The sequence below is a fragment of the Cimex lectularius genome, unplaced genomic scaffold (genome assembly GCF_000648675.2).
Source record: "Cimex lectularius strain Harlan isolate CLEC.00 unplaced genomic scaffold, Clec_2.1 scaffold236, whole genome shotgun sequence".
NCBI lineage: Eukaryota > Metazoa > Arthropoda > Insecta > Hemiptera > Cimicidae > Cimex > Cimex lectularius.
Window position 1 is genome coordinate 242359 of NW_019392957.1, and position 23206 is coordinate 265564.

The window sequence follows — 23206 nt, forward strand, 5'->3', positions numbered from 1 at the left end:
AAAGTCTGATTGTTTCTTATTTTGTGCATAGAGTCGTTTTACAATTGCCCTCGTTATCATAATTATAGGTTCTTTTGACCTTTGTCCTTTAAATGGACTTGCAGATCTGTTACGTTTTGCCAGAATTTTGGTATATTCACCGGCTAGTTTGGATGTGAACATGTTTACGTTAATGCTTTTAAGGATAATTGGCTATCTGATCTCATGATTTTTTGTGTGAGTGTAATCTTTTTTAAGATTTCCTATCGCGCTAGTACAGATTCTTGACAGTTCTTTCACTGTTTTTGTACCTATACTACATAATTGAGTTTATTTACTCTTCCTCTTTACAGCCTGTTAAATATAGGTGATTGCAATGGATATTTCCGGGGTTATATAATAAGTCTTCACTTCTAAAATGGGTATCTGATTTTATTTGGTATTGTTGAATGCCGTCTCCGTCCAATTTAGTTGTTTCTGGATTCTGAGCATTGCGTAACTGCTCCTTGGATATATATATATTTCCAGCGGAGGTAGGTTTAATAATGTTTCTAAAGCAGCTGAAGCATTGTTGTCATTGCCTTGTTGAGAATATCTTGCAACAACGGTGTGTAGCCATTGGACCATTTTTGGTTTTAATCCCAAAACATTGGCGTTATATATTTAAAACATTGTTTTTCCCCCTCCATCCCAAGGTCCGGCAACACTGCTGGCAACACTGATCCGAGATGTGAGGTTGTTTAGTTCACTGCGTACTAGCAGGTGTTAATAGGTTTTTTCTGAGTATAAAATCCGATTTAAAATATGCTTATAATGCGGTTTTGTGTGATTATGCCAAAATTTGGAACAATATAAACTGGTTGATAATTATTGAAAATTATATTATTCTCCTTTTCTGTGCGTTGAAGCTAATAATGCCTTACATGCTTTTACCTTTGTTTTATATATTAATTATTTACCGTAGCACAAAATTTTTTTTATATTGTTTTAGACAAATAAGTTTCATTTTGGCATTAGCACTGTGGCTGTTAAGTTCTTAAAATATGCCGCCATTACGATTAGTTCATTATAATAATTCACTCATTTCTCTAGACTATATTTTGCAAATTTACCCGCAGTTGGGGTATGGCTATTTATCTCGTCCACAGGCATAAACAAATAGAAACAATTTTGTTTACATATGGGCCTGCGGGGGATGGGAGGAGATTGGGAATTATTGGGTCAGTTGGAGTTAAACAAGGGGTTCTGTTCCAATCTTATCCACCTCATCTATGCAATTATTAGAAATAGAGAGAGAGCCAGAAAAATAGATTAGCCCCCAAATGTATTTTCTCGATTTGTAATTATCTGTTTTTCTCCGGTTAAACATCACGTGAAAAGACGTGTCAAGGAAATCTGGCCGAGCTACGCAAAAAAACAATCGGTGTGTAAATATTAAACAAAAATTTTTTAAAGGTTTTTGATCGAATTTTAATCTCGGTTTAGATCCCAGGTCAATAAAAGAGGTTCAATCTTTAAATCAGAAACGATTAGATAAGGCATTTACATTGGATAGATTTTTTACATTGTTTTCTCTACATTTCACGCTTTAAATGATTGTAAATATTTATGTATCAGGCTAAAATAAAGAGCATATTATCATACTTCTTGTCGTTTCTATACAAACAAAGAAAATTTCGTTTCACTTACTAGAAGAAAAAACGTACAGAATTCAATAAAAGCCTGTACAACATTCTCCAAACGGCCATTTATAATATAAATTGCAATTATTACGCCTTAACATGAATAATTAATGAACCTGTTTTCGTGTTGGAAAAAGCAACAACTATATAATACGCCTGATTTATTTTATATATGCAAATGTGTTAACTTAGGCATTTCCCAGTTTTACTAAACATTTATAACGGCTGTTTTTGTAACATTATTAAAGAGAAAGAAGGAAGAGATTGAATAGATAGATTCTCATATGAAGAGACATTTTTGTACTTTTAATTTTTTATTTACTGAATTTAATTTACGACATTTAAACTTTTGAATTTGTTGTTTTTATACATATCTAGAAAGTAGATTATTTTTTATAGACTTTTTTTTAATGACTACATTTTAGCATTTTTGAATTTCGGTCGGTAAATTTGAGATCACTTTTGCCCCCTATAACTAAAAACGAATTACTAACCGTTTTAGTCGTATGCTTACCAGTATGTGCCTAAGTGAGAGAGATTGAGAGAAAGAGAGAAGAGGAGAAAGGAGAGAGAGAAAAAAGAGAGAGGGGAGATAGATAGATAGGGAGGGAGAGAGAGAGAGAGAGAGAGAGTGAGAGTGAGAGAGAGCGGAAGAGTGATTGATCGATTGATTAAACGTTTTATTTATGTACGCAAAGTTAGCTCTTGTGGACTTTTCTTACACTTAACGTGAGTTGAATATTTCGCATTATACATATTTATGCAGACTCTTTTGGTCATTATAATTTATTTTAGAATGCAAGAACAAAAAAGTTGTACACATTTTTTACTAAATCTTAAACAATACAATTTTTGGTTTATAAATTTATAAGGTAGTAGTATTTATTTATGTATGAAATCGATGAAAAACAATCAAAAGAAAAAAGAAAAGATAAATAATAAAAACTTTAACAAGAATTTTTGATAGCTAGACATGACTTTAAATTAATTAACCAATAATTTTTTAATTTTAAAAACAGACATCATTGAATTGAATTGAACATTTTATTTATAAAAGGTCGCAGAATGGCGAGAGAGAGCGTGCATATAGGCTGATTGAAAGAGAGATGGAAAAAAGAACGCTAGACAGAAAGAATGGATAAACAATCAAACAGTGAGAAAGAGGGAATGATTGCTTAGAGACAGATTCAATAAGAGATGGAAAAATGAACAGTAGTCATGAGATAGAGATAGTTAATTAATGAATGAGAAAGAGAGAGAGTGAGGAGAGAGAGCGAGTGAGTAGAGAGAGCGTTCATATGGGAAGATTGAAAGAGAGATGGAAAAAAGAACGGTATACAGAAAGAAGGGATAAACAATCCAAGAGTGAGAAAGAGAGAGTAACGTAGACTGCGTAGAGACAGATTGAATGAGAGAAGGAAAAAAGAAAAGTAGACAGGAAGAGAGAGATAAAAATCAAACAATGAGAGAGAGAGAGAGAGAGAGAATGTGGCACAGACAGTCAGTTCCTATACCTAAGAGAGGGAGAGTGTGTGTGAGACAAATAAATGGAGAGATGGATGATTAAAGAGTTGGGAACACTTACGGTCTCATATCTTTTTATACACATAATGAGAGAGATTAAGAATCATATAAGGAGAGATATACATATAGACAGACGGAGAAAGAGTGAGGAAAAATAGGAGAATAGGAGATCCAATTAAAAAAAAACTGTGGGCCATTTACTAATTATTAGTTAATTATTGACAAAACCAGCGTGGATAGGCAGACCGTAAATGTACGTAACTACCAAATTACAAAAACCGTCGTGTTAATGGTATAAAAGGTAGGAAAAAAGTAAACGTTAATTATAAAGTTGTTTCCCTTTTAAATTTAGTTCCAGGGGGAAATTTTCTTCTTGCCTCTCTCTTTAGTACCGTCTTCTGTTGAATGTGTTCCTTTTGCCCAAACTTTAAGGATCGTTCAGCAGTGCCGGAGCCAATTTTTGTTAACGTCAAATTCACAATGTAAAATCTAATTTATAGGTTGATATTTGGTTTTGAAGCTTGGGGTGGGTTAATGAATAAATCAATATTATTTGTTTCTGTCGTTCGACACTCGTAATAATATTCAGGAAAAGTGACCTCATATCCTATAGCCAGTGTATTGACGTTATAAGCAATAGTAGTAGTAATTATAATTAATTAAGGTTTTTAGTTGAGATAAAAAAGTCAGTGGCACGAGCGGGATTCGAACCCACGATCTTCGGCTAGATATGCTGTTGCTCTACCACTTGAGCTATCGTGACCTCGATCCACTCGGACACCAACTTCCCATCTCAACCCCACCTTTTGAATTTGAGATAATATAAAGTTCTGGTCACATTCACTCCCCCAGAGTTCTGGATATTCCTAGGGGCGGGGTTAAACAACCCCTTCCTTTCACACTACTAAATTACATTCACTCTAATAAATTAACATAAGCACAACACAATCGTACACAAACTTTTGAAAATCCCTGTAGCCCTCAGGTTTCGGAACAGCGATCCATGTCCGCTGCCGTGCCACGTTACAAGTAATAAACGTTTTATAAAACATTTTAAAAATTTAGGAAAACATGGTTTGTGTAAAGGGTATGTGCGTGCACTCCTGGTTCATCAATCATTGCAAAAAATAAAGAAAAATAAGAGTCGGAAATAGTGATAATTTATGTAAATAATTACTTGTTTATTCTGGTGTGCGTGTGCGTGAGCGCGCGCGTGCGAGTGTGTGCGATCAGCCGTCGAAATAGGTGGTCTTAAAAACGTCTTAAGTTGTCGGATATTTGATTATTACGCCTTTCCGTTTAGTTGGTAAAGCGTGACAAGGCGACCTCTATTAAAGTTTGAATAAATCAATATTTGTCACCAATTTTTATTTAAAAAACATAATAAAAAATAAAAAAAGATATTTGAGTATTGAAATGTAAGGAGGATTGTGCATATGATGAAGAGTTACGTAAGTATTGTTTTTTCAGACGAGATAGAGAGTTAATTAAGTTTCATTGTCACGAAAGGATGAGCTGTGAATTTTAAAAAACCAAAAAAAAATCCAAACTGTTCTTAAATAATATCAGGCGTGATTCGGAAACTTAATTAACTTCAAAATGATCTTTCTATTTTCCGTTTTTATTTCTCGGAAATTGTGCAACGCGGAAGACTGCCACGGTCATTAATTCCAGTAGATTTCCAATGGACACGGCTAATCTTCATTCCTTGCAAGGCGTGGATTACAAGGGAGCATGAAGTCCGTCGAACTTAGAACACTGTTTTTGAACAATTTCAATTTGCGGATTAAGTCCGAGGTTAGAAAAAAACCTTTTTGAATAATAACAAGCCAAAACAGAAGACAAACGATCACAATTAGATTTTAAAAGTATGATAAATCTGCCAAGCGTTTAAACAGGAACCCTAGATCATCTTTACAAAAGTAATAGCAAGTGTCTTTAAAATCGTCTCTCATTACAACTTTGTAACTTGCCAGGCAAAATAGAAAACTTTTAAAATTTTTTTTTTTATTTGGCGTTTTGCCTGAAATTTTTACAGTGTTCCGTTTAAAACGATTGCGTGTAAATATTCTCGAACATGCATCTCCCCCTCGATCTTGCCGTGTTGCCGCATGCCAAAGTTCCAATTAAGAATTAACAAAGTTGATTCGCCATAATTAATCACAATCTCACGTCAAACATATTTATTTTGTTTTTTAATATTCAAGTGTAAAACAAACAATAAACTTCACAAAACTTCATCGGCAGGCGTGAAATTCCCCTGGTTACACTGGAGTTTCAATTTTTGCTTGATTTTAGAATTAACGTTTATGTTTTGGATGTGTTTAAAACGCATTTCTCTTCTCTCTATCTTTTCTCTTTGTTTGTATTTTTTAATTAGCGTTATTAACTTCTCGTTTCACTTCTTTCTTCTTTTTGTTGCGTTGTCTGTCCGGATTACTTTTGTCTTTTTTTTCTTGCACTCTCCGTCTCTTGGCTTTCTGTCTGTCGGTCTCTATCTCTCTCCCTCTCACACACACTTTCTAGATCCAGCTCTCTCTCCCTTTCTCTCTTTTTATTTTTTTCTCTTCTTCTCCACCATCCGTCCCACTTTCTGTGTCCCTTTCTTTCAGTGTCTTTCTAGTTCTCTATGTATCTCTATTGTCTTCTAACTAGTTTCTGTTTTTTGGTTTAATTTGTCTTCCAAGATTTTTCCAAATGGAAACAAAAAAGAACTATCTGACTAAATTCCACATCATCTGTTACTTCATAGATGAATTCATTTCTTTTATCTACCAATGTATGTATGTATCTCGCTTTCACTATCTCTCACACTTTCTATATCCGGCTATCTACTCTTTCTATATTTTTCATTTCGTTATCTTTATTAGGTTCTTACTATTTTTCCTCCCTCTCTCTCTCTCTCTTCTTCTTCTTCTTCTTCTCCTTCTTTCTCTTTTTCCCTCTCCCCTCTCTTTTACACTCCCGCCAAATATCCCTCTCTATTTTAAATTTAGTCTTTTTTATTTGGTACTCTTTTTCCTATTATTCACCCTTGACATATCTTTTCGCTCTTTCTAATTCTATTTGTCTATTGTTTCTTCTCGGTTTGGTTATTTGATTCTCTCCTCTATACTCTATTACAGAAATTTCTCATTTAATTAAATTTGCCCACTTTATTTAATGGCTCTTTATCGTGTTTTGTTTTCCTCTTTCTCTCTCTCCTCTAGCCTTTATTTGGCGCTTTCTTAATCATCCTCCATTCATATTTCTTTCTCTTCTCCTTTTGTTTATTTTTTATCTTTTTGTACGCGATTTCTTTTGGTATACATACCTAAACTCGATATTTATAATGTATTATAAAAACATAAACTGTAAAAAAGGGAAGTTGTGTTTATTCAGTTATTTATGCATATTGTTTTATTGGGGGTTCTCAACATTAGAATCCCATTGGCAATATCAACATGGGGTTCTGGTGTTTTTGAAAAAAAAAAAAAAAAACTATTTGTGAGTAAGTAATTCAGGTCGGCTGAGAGTCGAACCTGAGCCCTTTCATTGATGAGTCACCGTGCCAGGACTTTAAACGTTCCGGCCACAGACGACCTCCCCTTAATTAACCTTTTATCTAAACACACTTGGATCGATGAAAAATTATTACTCGATTATCCAAAGCCCCTCCCTCCCTTTCCCTTATTATTGGGTTGTCCGGAAAATAATGCAGGATTTTAAGTTTTCATTAAAAAAAATCTATATAAAATATTCTGTTTACGTTTACAGGATTACTCATTTGTATGAATGTCANTATATATATTATACATACGTGTTTAATATTTTGTAATATAATTTTAAATTTTTACCGTTTAGAGAAAAATTATACAGGGTACCTCAGGCCCAGTTCAATTTCAAAATTTCAAATACGACTCTATACATACTTTTAAAGGATTTTAGGGGGCTGCAACGTTTGGGCGTTGACACGGCGCTTATCACTGTAAGATAAAGGTCCCGGGTTCAAATCCAGTGGCCCTGCATTGAACCCGACATCTTACAAATGGGCTTTTTTTCGAAAACAGCGGCACTCCGAGGGTTCTTATAACCTCGCAGTTGAAATACTCTCTTTAAAAAAAAGAAGATTTTTTACGCGAAAACAGTGGTGCAATCGGATTTTAAATTGGTCAAAAAACGGCAAAGTTATGGCAAAAAGAAACCGGCTGCGTAATTTCTACAAGGAGCTGACTATTTTACTGTATGTTCGCGAAAACCCGAATTCCTCTCCCCGAAATGTTGGAAGGGTTTTAGGTTTTTCAAAAAATAAAGAGATATACTACGGACTTAGAATTTTAAGCCATCGCTCTTCCCTTGTCCAGGGACTTCGGGGCTCTGATTATGACAAGCGTCTAACGTTCATTACACAAATGTCGATTTGGGAGGCATTGAAATAAAAAATAGAGGAGTTAGTAAGATAAAAAAGATAAATAAAGGTAACTAAAAAAAAAAGTTAGGTACAGGTACAGATTTGGAAGGAAAAAAAGAAATACTGAAGCAACAACCTGCAGGGTTTGTGTTCTTTGTCGGCCACTGATTGACCCACAATAATAAATGTATCTATTATGAATAGATTTTTTTATTAGGTTCTTACTGGAGAGAGAGAATCCGATAAAGATAAAATTAAAAAAAGAAATAGTAGATAGTTGGAGATAGAAAGTGTGTTGTATGGTGGAAACGACGATGCATATAAACAGAGAGATTGAGAGCCCAATAATGATAACAAAATTAAAAATAGAAAGAGTAGATATTTGGAGATAGGAAGTTGAACCAAGATAGGGGTTGAGGGATGGTGGAATGGAGAGAGGACAAAAGAGAAAGAGGGGAGGGAGGAAGAGTAATAGATGGATAAAGGGAGAGTAAGAACCCAATAAAAATAACGAAAGAGGTAGAGAGAAAACCCAATAAAGGTAACAAAATAAAAAATAAAAAGAATAGGTAGTTAGACATGTTGGAATTGTAGAGGATCGAGAGAGGGGGGAAGAAGAGTAAGAGATGAAAAAAGAGAGAGTAAGAACCCAGTAAAGATAACAAAATTAAAAATAGAAAAGTAGATAGTTGGAGTCATGTTGTGGGTTGGCGGAAGCGACACATAAAACAGAGAGGCAGAGGGATGAAGAGTGAGAATCCAATAAAGATAATAAATTTAAAAATAGAAAGAGTCCATGGCTCGAGATAGACAATTTTGAGGGATGGTAGAGCGAGATTCGGACAAACAGTGAGAAAGTAAGAGGGATAGAGGGAGATAATGAAGTTTAAAGTGAACATTTACATATTCAATTCGTATTGTAAACAAATCCCTTTCACAACACATCTAAAAATAAATGTCGTTAGTCAGGCCAAAATTGGCCTTCGTACTGTTTTTTTTTTCCATTTGGGTTTAAAAAAGAACCCGTTGCCATCTTTTACAATGGCACATTTTGGCTTGGGGCACGTCTGACAAGGCGGTTTCAATTCGGATCGTGAAGGATCGAAGATTTACCAGGCGAATAATAATAAAAAATGGAAGATATCCTTTCCTTTTTCTTGTACAATTCGTCGTGATTTATAAGCAATTGCGGTTGTAAATCTTTTTTTATAATTTCAGGCTGGGCTCGTCCTTATGCAAATCCCTTCTTGCAGCTTGAAGATTTAAATTGTTCGTTTTAATCCTAAGATAGTGATTTATTGATAGAACACCAAGGCTTAAGATTAAGTGATTTTACACAAAACAACTTCAATTGAATGTCGAATCGTTAATAGTATCAAAACATAATACTTTTCACACAATACTATATTTTTTAATAAACTCCATTTATCTTTATCAATTTACAATTATATTGTTAGTTTGAAGTATTAATTCGGCCTGTGAATTAACACAGCGGTTTGTAAGATAAGACTCGTTTATCTGCTTACTGGTTTTGACAGCTCTTGACAACTTAAACCTAGATTAGACCACCTTGTGGTATTATTCATTCACAGATTGTTAGGATTATGCAGGAAAACACGTAAATAGTTATTACTGAGATTTTTTCTTTCAGGACGATTCACTTAAAACGAACCTGTGTAACTAGTCTTAAATAACTGAAAATTAGATTCTTAAAAAACAACTATGTCTGTATATGTAGTTAAATCCCCAGCCCATGAAAATTATATGCCTTTACATTCATAATATTCTCGTCTCGATACTCTGACGAAAAACTAACAACATAAACATATCATGGAACGGACATGAGTTTTCAAGAATATATGGAGGGAGGCTTGCCTGCTCGCTTCTTATTTAGAGCCTTGGCTTTGAAACGAGCAACTTGACCGCAAATTCGCGACTAACAAGCGAATGCTATTTTAGGCAATTTCTTGTTTAACATTTTTGTATTTTTAATCCTCCTGATATTAAAAAAAATTATATCCGGTCAATTATTCAATTATACTATATGGACAGAAGTTTTTTCTTCCAATAAATAATTCATATATTTTTCTCCGGTTTAGGACAAACAACGTGACTGTCAAGTTAGCCGGCCAATTAATTTCTCCCCTGTATAATGAGGGTTTTTGGACCTGAATGTCAACTTTTGATCCGGTCCTAGAATTATTAATTATACATTTAAAGATATTTTGGTTCTTTGCATGTTTTTCAACTTTATGCGAGAAATTTTCAGTTTTGGTGATGGATTAAGGAAGACTGCTTAGGTTGTTTATTTGTTGTTTATCTAGGGTAGGGAAGCAGTTTTGTTTGCTTTCTTATGTAGCTATGGCAAGAATATTGATTTTTAAAATTACGGTTATAGCTATGGTACGAAAGTAGTTTTGCCTTCAGAAGTATTTGTGGTATGAAATTTTCTTCTGTTTCTGGTCTGTAATACTCATTATGGTACAAATATCGGTTTTCTAGTAAAGCTATGGTACAAATTATAACCATAATTTTAGTAACTAAGGCACGATTGATGGGTTTCGAATTTCTGACGAATAATAGCTATGGCATAATTATTGGTTTTTAGATTTTGAGTAATTTTGGTTTAAAACTAAGTATGGTACGAACAGAGTTTTTTCTTTTGGCATAGCTATGTTACGTGTGTTTGTTTTGTAATGTATAATAACTATGGCATAAACATTGGTTTGTGGTTATTCTGGTAGAACTATGGCACGACTGAAGTTTTTGACCACCTGAAAAAGTTGTGGTATGGGTCCTATTTGTTTTTGGCTATTCATAGAGGATCTTTAGAAATTAGAGTGTTTGTTTTTCGTACGGTAGCTATGGCACGAGCAGTTCGTATTTTTTATTACGAAGTTTTTGTTCTTTCTAGTACCGTTATTAGACCAACCAACCTGCTATGTCATGGGTGATTTTTGGTCTTCTTCCAACAATTTTTTTATGCTTAATTTTAACAATACGAGTATGGGATTTTTGTAATGGTTCTCATAGGCTTTTTGCTATAGCTATGGCATGAGTGATTTTTGGTCTCTCTTCCATAAAAGAAAGAAATTAATTTAAGCTAATAGAGGTAGCTATGGTAGAGTGAATGTAGGATTTTTGTTTTGTCTATGTGTATAGTTTGCTTAGTCTTCTTGCTATAGCTGATGAACTAGTAAAATTGTTAGTTCTTTTTCATACATGAGGTAAGGGTGACGTTTATTAATGATCTGAGGTAAGAGTTATAGTTTTAGGTATTCTGGTAGAGTTATAGTGTAAATAAAGGGTTTTGTTTCTTGGGTAGCTACTTCCAGGTAATGGGGAATGTGTTTTATTCAATATGGTAGAGAGTTCAAACAAGGATTTTTTGCTCTGATATAACTATGGGTACGAGTAATGGTAGTTGTTTTTTAGATGTATAAATGACGCTTATTGGATCGCTAAGGAGCGATTAATTGTTTTAAGATATTTATTCAGATATCGTGAGATGCGGTCGTGTGTGATGTAGGTTTCAGAAAAACATTTTCTTTATCGTGCCAACGTTTCGATCTTTTATTGAGATCATCTTCAGGGCCTGGGATTTACAAACAACAAATACATTTAGGATGTGGAAAAGTAAATTTATACAATGCAAAATATATTTTATATTCAAACAAAGTATTTCTACTCACTCAAAGTGTTTGTCTTCTGTGTAATTGTGCCATCCTTGTGTCGTGTTGAGAGTGCCAGTGAGATTTTGCTGTTTTATGCTTATGTTAAAACAGCAAAATCTCACTGGCACTCTCAACACGACACGCAAGGATGGCACAATTACACAGAAGACAAATTAAATGTAAACATTGTTTGTAAATCCCAGGCCCTGAAGATGATCTCAATAAAAGATCGAAACTTTGGCACGATAAAGAAAATGTTTTTCTGAAACCTACATCACACCCGACCGCATCTCACGATATCTGAATAACTATTGATTAACGGTCACTAATCTCTACACGTTTTTAGATATTCTTAGATCCATGTGTGAGTGAAGTTTTTCTTGTGTACCTACGGCAGAACTACAGATTTTTTTTCTAGTGTAGCTATGGCATGAACTGGTTTTAGACTTACAGGTATGATGGAATGATGTAATTATTTAATTATTCAGGCTGTACATATTACGGATTTTTTGCTCTGTGTAACTATGTTACGAGAAAAGTTTGCCTGTCTTTTCTGATGTAGCTTTGGCAGGGCTATTGGATTTTAAAATTTCTTCTATAGCTGTCATTCGAGTGAAGTATTATTTTTTATGCAGCTATGGTTTAAACGTTTAAGTAGTACAAGTAGCTATGGTAAGAGTGTAGGTTTTTTGTTCTTTGTGTCAACTATGACAACTATGACTGAAGTTGTTAGTTCTTTCTTATAGCTTTAGTTATAATGTCGTTTTTTGTCTTACTTTGTGATATGGCTTTATTTTGCAGATTAGATTGCATAGGAATACGTTAAAATATAATTGTTTTATTATGTTTTGGAATTACTTTTATCACATTTTTCTTTCAAGCTAGCATTATTTTCTTTAGGAAACCAAAATGTTGTTTCAGAACTTTATGGTAATTTAAATTATTTTAAGAAATTTCACTGATCATCATGGTCCGCCTTTTCCGGCTGTCTGGAGTGAATTTTTGTCAGAGGTTAGCAAGACTTTTTGAAATGACAGAACCGCAGGGGCTGGTGAAAAATTCCAAAGTTCACTTTCATTTCGATCATGATTCGAACGAGCTGCCCTTCCCGAAGGAGAAAGACATTCTCTCTTCTGGAACTGGTTCAGCGGCTCGGACCGCCCCGCCCAAACCGCGAGGCTCCGTTTCGGCAACCGACGGATACGTTCATGATGATGCTGAGGCTGGAAAATGAGCATATTATACAAAGGCCTGATGGTAGGGATTCTCGGATGTTAGGAGGGGTCGGCCTTGGAACGGTTCGCCCTTGACCGTGACTCCTTTCGCAGTTTTCACCACCTCGGATTCTGTGCCGGCGGATCCTGATGATCGTCCAGGAGATTTTAACCCTTTTAAAAGGTTTGTACAGCTGGTTTTTGGACGAGACGGTATTGGTTGATAATTCTACATTTTTGTAGTTTTTCCTTTTTGGTCTCCGTTTTTAAACATTTATTTGAAAGGCGGGGTAAAAACAGCAAACCTGGCTTAATTCTTATTGCGATCTTTTTCAGTCCAAAAATAGCTTTTATCGCGAGGCTAAAAATTCACTCTTTTAAAACCAGTTGTTAACGGAGTGATAAATTCATATTCGAGTTTTTTTAAAAACAACGTCTCTTTTTCAAACTAAAACTTTATTGCGCTGTACGCCTCATTTTCGGTATCAAGGCGAGACACTAATAATCTTCTTTCTTTTTTTTTTTTTTTAAATTTGTAGATAACCCATTGAATACGATTTGTCTTTAATATTTCTAGAAATGAGTAATGCGCACGAGATAAACCAATTAAAACATATGTTTTTATGCCTAGAACCTTCTAAGCCTATTAATTATCTTTAATTAAACATCCCATTTTTTATTAGCAATTACATTACTAAAATTAATGTTTACTCATAGTACAATCTCATTTCTTTTCAATACTTTACTATTTTATTTAATTTCTCATTTTCTCTGTTTCAGGTGAGTCGAATTTGAAATATTCCGTAAGTCTCAAAATGAACTTAATTATTGTAGAAACAAATACGGTTTAATCATATATATTTAATCTTACAGACAATCTTGTCAACTTTGCATAATACGCCTTAGAATTTCTGTAATAAAGCTCTTGTTAAAAATAACCTTTTCACTTGGATTTTATGGTTTATTAGGTGTTATCAAACGTACGACAGAGAGTTTTATACCATTTGATAGGGTTAAACAAACAATATAAATTGATGGTCTAAAAATATCCTGTTTATCTTTAACTTATCCCACCCACGCATCCCTGAACTGAGTAGACAAAAAACATTTAAAAATAACTGACCCATGGTTCTTGAGTTGTTTGATACACCTTTATTATCAGTTTGGTGAAAAAAATAATGCAATCTAACATACTTTGTTTTCTGATAAACAGCGAATATTGTTTTTATTATATTTGATTTTTTATTATTATTTTTTGTATAGTTATAGTACGAGTAGTTTGTCTTTTGCTTTCACATGTAACTATGGAAGTAGCATGGTTTTTAATCGTGTTAATGCTTATAAATGCTGACTTATTGATTACTACGTTTTCGGTAGAATATACTGATATAGCTGTGGGACGAGTGAGTTTTTTTTTCTCTTTTTAGTGCACATTGCTAAGTGAAACTTTTACTCAATAGCGAGACAATCTTGAAAAAAAACAATGTTTTTCATATGTAGGTACGAGCAGGTTTTTTAAGGGCGAGGCTAAAAATTCATTCTTTTTAAAACCAGTTGTTAACGGAGTGATAGATTCATATTCGAGTTTTTTTTTAACTATGGACTAATTGATTTCTACGTTTTGGTAGAATATAGCTGATATAGCTGTGGGACGAGTGATGATTTTTTTCTCTCTTTTTTAGCGCACATTGCTATACCCTAAGTGAAACTTTTACTCTATAGCGAGAGAATCTTTAAAAAAAAATGTTTTTCATTTGTAGGCAAGAGCAGGTTTTTTTCCGAGTGGAGTTTTTGATTTACGCCAGGAATGAAGATTCTACATACATTTTTCTAATATATATGTTGCTAAGGTACGAGTGTAGGTTTTTTCTATATATCTACTGATACTAATGATTTGTTTCGTGGGTCTGTGGTAAGAATCTAGTTTTGTCTTTCTGGTGCTATGGCAAAAAGAGTTATTACTTATTCAGTCTAGTACACATAGCTAGAACAGGAATGAAATTTTTAACCTACCTGGTATGTCTATGGCATGAGTGTATTTTTTTAGCCTTTCTAGTACATATAGCCATTGCACGAGGGAACTCATAATCTCCTTGGTAGTGCGATGGTACGAGTGAAGTTTTTCTTTTTTTTTCTTTCTGATGCATAGTTTTGGCACGAGTGTTTGTTCTTCCTGGTACATATAGCTATGACAGGAGTGAGTTTTTTAGCTAGTCTAGTATAAATTGCTACAGCAAGAATGAGATTTGTAAGCTACCTAGTATAACTATGGTATGAGTGATTTTTTTAAACTTTCTAGTACGCATTGCCATTGCACGAGGGGGATTGGGATTCTCCCTGGTGCAAGCAGAGGTTTTTTTCTTCTAAAGCTTTGGTACAAGAGTACGACTCTCCTGGTATATATAGCTATGACAGGAATGAGCTTTGTGGGCTTTCTAGTACACATTGCTGGCTTAAGTGATTTGTTTGGCTAGTACATATGTTATATTGACGTTGCATAATGATAGTGCTATGGTAGGAGTAAATTATTTTGTTCAAGAGTAGGTGCAATAGTATTTTCCCGCTACATGTTACAGTTATTATGGCTTGATTTTGGCTAGCCTAGTACACATCGCTTTGGCAGGAATATTTTTAACCTACCTGGTAATGCTATGGCACAATTGATGGTTTTGGTTTTTCTTACAAAGCTTTGGTGTACGAGAATAGGTAGTTTTTTGGTCTTTTTCGAAGATGTAACTATAATAGGAAGACCTTTTGGCTAATCTAGTACACAGTCGTATGGAAAAATTTTGATCATACCTGCATAACTATTGTTGGTTTTTCTAGTACATGTTGCCATTGCACGAGTGGAATTTAGGAACTCCTTGGTAGTGCTGGGGTACGAGTATTTTTTTCTTATATAGCTTTTGTACGAGAGTAGGAGTTTTTGATCTTTCTGGTACATACAGCTGGTATAGTTACGGTATGAGCTATTTTGGTGTTTGGTAACTACGCGTTACCATTCCGCGAGTGATGCACGTAATTTCCCCTGCAGAACTACGGTACGGATTTTCCATTCTGGTACGTGTAGCTATGACATGAAAAAGCTTTTCGGCTTGTCTAGTACACAGCTATCTAATACCTGTACTACCTGTAGTTATGGTACGACTGATGTTTATTGATCTATCACGAGGTGTTTCCATTGCTCGAGAGAAATTCGTAATCTCCCTTGTAGCCCTACGGTACAAGTGGTATGAATGTAGTTTTTTATGCTTTTCTTTTTGCTTATGTGGTCGTGGCTTGTTTTCTTTCTCATGCATACGCCTTTCGCAGAAAGATATTTATTCTAGATCTACCTAGTAAAGCTGTTACCCGAATAAAGATTTTGGTTCGGTAATAACTTTGCTATAATGATACTTTTTTCTTGTTTTCTCTGGTACATTAATATATGCATCTTTCTGGTAGCTGTGTTCCGAGTGAAGATTCTGGGTCTTTGTAACTGTATGTGCCGAGTTTCAGAAAAATCCAATATACAAAAAAACTTTTTATGTATTTTTTTTTAAATCATTAGTGAGCTAGTAGCTCAAGGATCGATCTAGTATTCTCTGGCTGAACCTGAACTTGAAATTCGACGACCGATTTAATGTAAAAGCTGGGATAAGGTATCCATAGGCTCTGTATTGATCAAAATGCAGATAATCTTTTTTTTCCATTATTTGTGTGAAGTATTTGTTCTATTTTTTATTTGACATAAATTCTGAATGTTTGGTTGATTTCCTATTGTAACATTGTAAAAATATTCATGTTCTCTTGCCTGAAGGTTTCAGTTTTATTCGACCATCACCGCTTAGGAGTTATCGAGCCTCGAGCTTCCACACAAAGTTTGTCAAACGTGGAATAAAAGTCATGCGATGTGGCATAAATCCATAGGGTTGCGTTGCCAAGAGCAATAAAAAGCCACCAAGGAGCTTTACCGTCATGATACGATACATAGCTGACAATCGGAATATTTTTCTATCCATTTTAAATACGATTCGACCTCGTTTCGACATATCATTTTAATCTTATTTACAATGCTCCATTATCTTCAGTTTGATTATTATTTCTTAAAAGGAGAATATTTGATTTGAGGCTCTTGAGATATAAAAATAAGTTTGAATAAACCCGTATTTTTACTACCTAACAAGTAAGGGACCTCTCGAATCCGAAGGTGCAAGTTGTGTACTGTTTCGTCAATCAGTTTCGACACGCCTCCTCGACTGTTTTTCTTGTTGTTGTTGTTGTTGTTGTTGTTGTACATTGTTTAACGGGTGTCAAAACAATTTTTTCAATTAGCAACCGCCCCCTTTATTGTTAAAATTGCTGTTACATTACACTTCATCTCGTGGCTGGGATTTGACATAATTGACCTGGGCAGAATATTAAACCCAATCGTGGACTAATTGAAAATTAATAGGCAATGTCAAAGGGTTAATAAAAAATCGCGGCTCCGTCTTAATCATCTGAGGAAATTTTATTTCTTAAACATGCACATAGAAGAGTGGGATCAAAAGGAAATAAAATTAAACAAAACTGTTCGATTAATACGTACTTTATTTACAAAATAGGAAGAAGGGAAAAATCCATATTATGAATATAAGTTTTATTGTCTATGTTAATAGCTGGATTGTATTATTAAAAGCTTATCCACCTCTGAGTATTGGATAAAAAAAAACGTTAACCACAAGCCCAAGTTACAATAATCCAGCAACTCTGAATTTATAGATTTGATAATAATAATTAATATAACTTTACTTGTCCTTTAGTGTAAACTGATACACATAATACTATCATGCCTATATGAGAGGTAGAGGAAAGCATTAAAAACCGGCAAACAGATCCTGAAAAAATGAATAGATAGAAAAACAGGGAGACCAAAAAAAAAATGAGTCACGTAGTAAGAAATAGACATAAAACAGACACAGAGGGAGAAACGGAGCGACAGACGGCGCAAAAAAAATGAATAGGATAGATGGTAGAAAATAAACATACATAGAGAACTAGACAGTCATTTGAAAAATAGACTGAGATTGGGGGAACAATTAAAATGGACACATGAACTGGAGGACGGATAATTAAAAATTAAGAGATGGTTACATAGAAAAAGAGAGCAATGAGAGATAGAGAGAAAAAGAGAAAAAGAGGGAGAAACTGAGAGCGGGACAGTCAGTGAAAAAGGAAGAGGTAGATGGACGATTACTAAAACAGCCAGATAAACTGTCAGAGAGGAACAAATAGGACACTGAAAGAGATAGATAGTGAGAGAGAGAGAGAGAGCGAAAGAGAGAGAGGAGACCGACCGACAGTCAAAAACGAAGAGGAAAAAAGTAGGAAAGTGATAAGCAAACATACAGAAATGAAACAAAGACAAATTGTCAGAAAATAACATATAGGTTGACAAACAGAGATATAAGCCCAAATGTAAGAGGGTAAAAGCACTATAAGTGTGCGAGTCAGCAGACATACATATACAGAGAGACAGACAAATTGTCATAAAGGACTTGAACATGGAGAGCGCCAGAGGGGGGAGAGAGAGAGAGAATGGGGTGAAAAAGATGGATATTCAGAAAATAAGAAATATATAGAAAAAGGGGGAGAGAGAGAGAGGAGAGAGAGAGAGAGAGTGATTGTGAGTGCCCCAAAAATAAAAATAAATGCTTTTCAAACGTCAAATCGAACTACAAATATAATTTTGATTTAAAACTAGAGCTACTCCAGTCCACTTCTGTTTTTTCCACTGTCTTACACACGTGATTAGGCATGGTCAATTTTTTTAAACAAATTTTACAAGTAGTGTGCATTACTTTCAACAACCACGATAAAGGGTTTTTTAATAGTACAAAAGTATGTATCCTTTATGGGCTCTTAAGTGTCGTTAAATTTGTGCCGCCAAAAACCTGTTTTCAGCTGGTTTTTCCTAGTTAGGACGATCTTATTTTAAATTTTTTTAAAATTAAATGAGAGCGAAATAAAACGAAAAATTCCACGCTCGGCCAACTTTCACATAATGGACAATTAATTACTCTGCAGAGGCCGGTGGAAAATGAATTATTTCAATAAAATTTCTGCCCCCTAACTTGTACAGCAGGGTTCAACTAAATTCCAGGCTCATTCATCAATTTACCATCCCTGTTTTGTTTTGTTTTTAATTTATTTTTTATTATTCAGAGTAAACACGTCGATTATGTGTATTTTAAGCCTATGTAGTAGGAGGATTATTGTTTTGTTTTTTTATTTGATATGCTCTTCAAACTGACGAATCGGTCGAAAGCGGCCCAGACTGGATCCTTATCTCTGGCGGTTATGCAAGAGCCAGTGGTATTAGTCGTGTTTGCCAGAATAGAGTACATTGTATAAAATTTGTAGCTGTTAAAAAAATAAAATAAACAAACAAAAATCAAAAAATTCGTCAGTTAGAGGTATAATATAAATATTTTTTTGCATTGCAATTTAGATTTAGCAAGAGTTCAATAGAGTGAAAACAAAAGAAAAGTGTACATACTACTTAATCCCTTTGATTTACAACAGTGCAAAAAGTTAACAAACAATTGCGAAGGCTAAAATATAAAATTTATTGTTCAGCTGACAAAAGAGTTTAGAGACAGTTAAGTAACCCTGATTTAAAGTTGACATTGCATTATTTCTTTCTAATTGTTGCTGTGAAAAAGTGCTTAGTAAATAATACATTGGTTTCAATAAGATTTTAATCCCTTTTAATTTATAACATATTGTTCTTATCTCATTCTTTGGCTGAGAAGAATGAGGAAAAGATTTTGTAATTTGACTTGGGTTTGGAATTTTAGCTTGGAACTGTACCTTCCTCGTTTCGCTTGTTCTCCCTGTATCCATTTGCTATTTGGGTTGAGTATATTTTGACTATAATCAAGCGTGAAGCGAATAAAAACTATGGATCACAAATACTTTTTTCGGGTAGATTTATATTATTTACTATAATGGCCCAGGTTAAAATTTGCAAAAGTTTTAGTAGACAGGCATTCTTTGCAGGCCAGATATTTAAAATATGTATTTCCCATTCTGGGGCCTGGCCAAGAATGGTTGTCAACTTGAACTTTTGTACATTTTAATCTGGACCATTACTGTAAGTAGTACAAATATTAAATTGTATCTGACAAAAGCAATTGTCATCCGAGCCATGAGTATTAAAAACGTGTATTTTGATTTATCTGACTCTAAATTTGATCTTTTACCTGATCCTCACTCGAGTAAAAACTAGTTCAAAACTTTGTCACCACTGGTCCGCATATTCGCGCCTTTCCTCCTTACTTTTTTTTAATCTTTCTCGCGTATTAATAGTAATAATTTTTTTTTCTCAGGTTGAATTTCGATATTTTATGGTATAACGGTAACCGACTCTTCCTTTTCTTTGTCCTACGGCTAGCCTCTCTGTGCATCAGGTCCTCGTCAATTGTGGGTAAAATAAGACAAATAACAAACAAAATCTCAGAAACAAGATTAAAAAATGATAGTCTGGTTAGCAATTCCTCGGGGCAATCGGGGATGAAGCCTTCCATTCACGCTAATAAATTACATTCGCACACCATACATTGACACACACCAGACTACATCAAAGTACTCGATATTCTTCGGGTAATTGGGAATAAACCTCTTCATTCACGCTAATAAATTACATCCGCACATTCATTCACACTACCTCACAGTATTCGATATTTCTCGTGGTAATTGGCGATAAACCTCTTCATTCACGCTAATAAATTACATTCGCACATTCGTTCACTCCAGCCAGAGTACTCGATATTCCTCGGGGCTATCGCGGTAAACTTCTTCATTCTCGCTAATAAATTACATTCTTTCATTCTACCTCAGAGTACTCGATATTCCTCGTGGTAATTGGAGACGTACCTCTTCATTCACGCTAATAAATTACATTTCATTCTACCTCAGAGTACTCGATATTCCTCGTGGTAATTGGAGACATACCTCTTCATTCACGCTAATAAATTACATCGCACATTCTAGCCCATAGTACTCGATATTACTCGGGCAATTGGGGGTAAACCTCTTCATTCACGCTAATAAATTACATTCGTTCATTCTATCTCAGAGTACTAGATATCCTGGCGGTAGTAGGGGACAAACCTCTTCATTCTCGCTAATAAATTGCATTCGTTCATTTTACCTCAGAATACTCGATATTCCTCGTGGTAATTGTGGATAAACCTTATCATTCACGCTAATAAATTACATTCGTTCATTCTACCCCGGAGTACTCGATATTCCTCGGGATAATTTAGGAAAAACCCTTTCATTCACGCTAATAAATTATATTCCCACTACCCCAAAATATTCGACATTCCTCGGGGTAATTGGGGATAAACCCTTCTTTTCACGCTAATAAATTACATTCACACTACCCCAAAGTATTCGTTATTCATTGGAGTAATTGCAACCTCTTCATTCATGCTAATAAATTACATTCGCAATTGGTTCATTCTACCCCAGAGTACTCGATATTCCTCGGGGTAATTGGGGATAAACCCTTCTTTTCACGCTAATAAATTACATTCACACTACCCCAAAGTATTCGATATTCCTTGGAGTAATTGCAACCTCTTCATTCATGCTAATAAATTCCATTCGCGCATTGGTTCACGCTACCTCAGAGTATTCAATATTCCTCGGGGAATTTGGGGGATAAGCTTCCCCATTCACGCAGATAAATACATTCGCTCCAATAAATAACATATACCACATTCCCAATGATCTAATTAAAAATATAAGAGTTAGTTTTAAAGTTAAATGTCTGTTCTTTCTGTTTCTTCATCCTGGAAGAATAGAAATAGACAACAAAGAAGTGATATACCAAATTAGTTGTGAAATATCAGCTCTGGTCTAGGTGTTTTCGATTTTCACTGTATTTTATTTTTAAAAATTTTATTGGAATTGTTTTCTGTGTATTATTTTCGACGGTCAAATCTGGTCCATACCTGCTCGTTTTTGCATTCTGTACAGTTTGAAAAGAAAGAAGTAAAACATGACTTAAAGAAAATTATTCAAAACCTCTGATCTGATCCTTGCCATTTTTTTTAAATAATTACAAAGTGGTCTGGCAAGAGGTTTTAAACCGGTTTTTTAAGCTTGTCGCTTTGTTACAATTGATCAACGAAACGTTATCAACCGCCCCCTCTTCCTTTTCGAGCAATTGTTAGCAAGCGAGAAAGTAGGTTAGATTAGGCTGAATCCTAGTATTGATCTGCGATAGAGTCAGTGTCAACATCCTGCATCCGCCGCCGGACGATAAAGCGCTCATCTGTCATAAAGATCAAGGACGAAGTAATTCCTTTCAATTGCACCCTATTTACTCCTTGAAAAATTGCACGGTCGTTCAATAAATGTTTTTAAAAAAATCTCAATTGATAATTTTTTTTTAATAGTGTTGAGAATTTGTATAAAAAAATGTAATGTTTGATTTGAAATATCTTGAAAAATCATTATGTTCTTAATCAGCCGGGTCAAATCCAATCCTGGAAGGTCTTCTGAACGTTTATCTCTGCTGGCTTTAGTATTTTTTGTTTTGCGTATTTCTGTATTATCACTTTAATGACATTTTATTATTTTATTGCCTTGTTTTATAACCAGTTGATAAAGATATCCGTGAATCTGGATTTGATCTGATGCGTAAAAGACGCCATTTTTTTTTTCTAAATAGTGGCTCATCGAATTTCTTGACCTTTTACTTCCGCAGGGATAAATAGATAAGATAGAAAGAGTGATTCGGTCAATTGGTGTCGAGTCAACGAGTTCCAGTGTCCAATTGGTCAGTCAATTCAATCGTTCAGCGAGTCAATAGTTCACGCTGTCTGTCGATCAGTAAATCAATTACTAAGTCGTTAAGCGTATCAGGTCGGGAGGAAAGTCGATTGATTATGTTGATAAGTCAATCATTCGGTCAATTCGTTATTCATTTAGACGTTCGATAGATTAAGCAGGGCTTTAAATATCTCGTCAATAATTCAATTGGTCTACCACGAGTCAGTCAGTCGGTTTTGTGATTCGGTCAATTGGTGTTGGCTCAATGAGTTCCAGTGGGACCTTCAATTGTTCTCAATCATTAGATCGATCGGCTACCAAATTGTAAGTCAATCTTCCAATCGATGTCACTTGGTCAATTGTTTATTGAGTATATCACAGTCAATCGGTTCACCTAGGATGGTCAATCGTCGATTCTGTTTGTGTCTGTACTCGCCAAATAAATAGAAAGGTCATTAATTGACTGTTACACAATATTTAAGTATTTATCAATTTAAACAACCAGTTTCAAAAGTAAATATAACAAGATCGTGTTAAATGAGAGGGGATGACGAAGAAAGTAAAGTGGGCTTTTATACCCTTTCGCAAGGCAGGGGAGCGTTTCATGACTGTAGAATCTACCCCTTAATCCAACCCCCTCGCCTCATTCAATCAAATTTCACGTTTGGTTTTTTTTCCGTTATTAGGACTATTCTCGTATTTAGAATAATCATATTCCCAGGCTATTTTTAACCGGCATTGTCTGCACTTTGATTATTTCATTTCGTTAACCTTGGTTTGTTGTTTACTTCACTGTTTTTCGTTCTTACTCACTCCAAAGGCGCACGCGTCTCCTTTCAGGTCAAACATGGACTAATTGACTAAATAAAAAGTTGCTGTTTAATAATATTTGTAACTTTAAAGGACAATAGTATTTGAATTAATGTATAAATGGAT

At 34.6% G+C, this 23206-nt stretch overlaps 1 protein-coding gene across 3 annotated transcripts in view; it reads left to right on the forward strand.

Annotated features, from left to right (window-relative positions):
* LOC106666316 (protein FAM13A) overlaps positions 1–23206 on the forward strand; it is an 81407-nt gene that overhangs the window by 15348 nt on the left and 42853 nt on the right. The window contains exon 1 of one of the 3 annotated variants that reach the window (XM_014393404.2): positions 12589–12647. The exons of the other annotated variants lie outside the window; for them this stretch is intronic. The gene's annotated coding sequence lies outside the window, so the exon portion shown is untranslated. Of the gene's footprint in view, positions 1–12588; positions 12648–23206 lie in introns of those variants that run through there. 3 annotated transcript variants of the gene reach the window in all.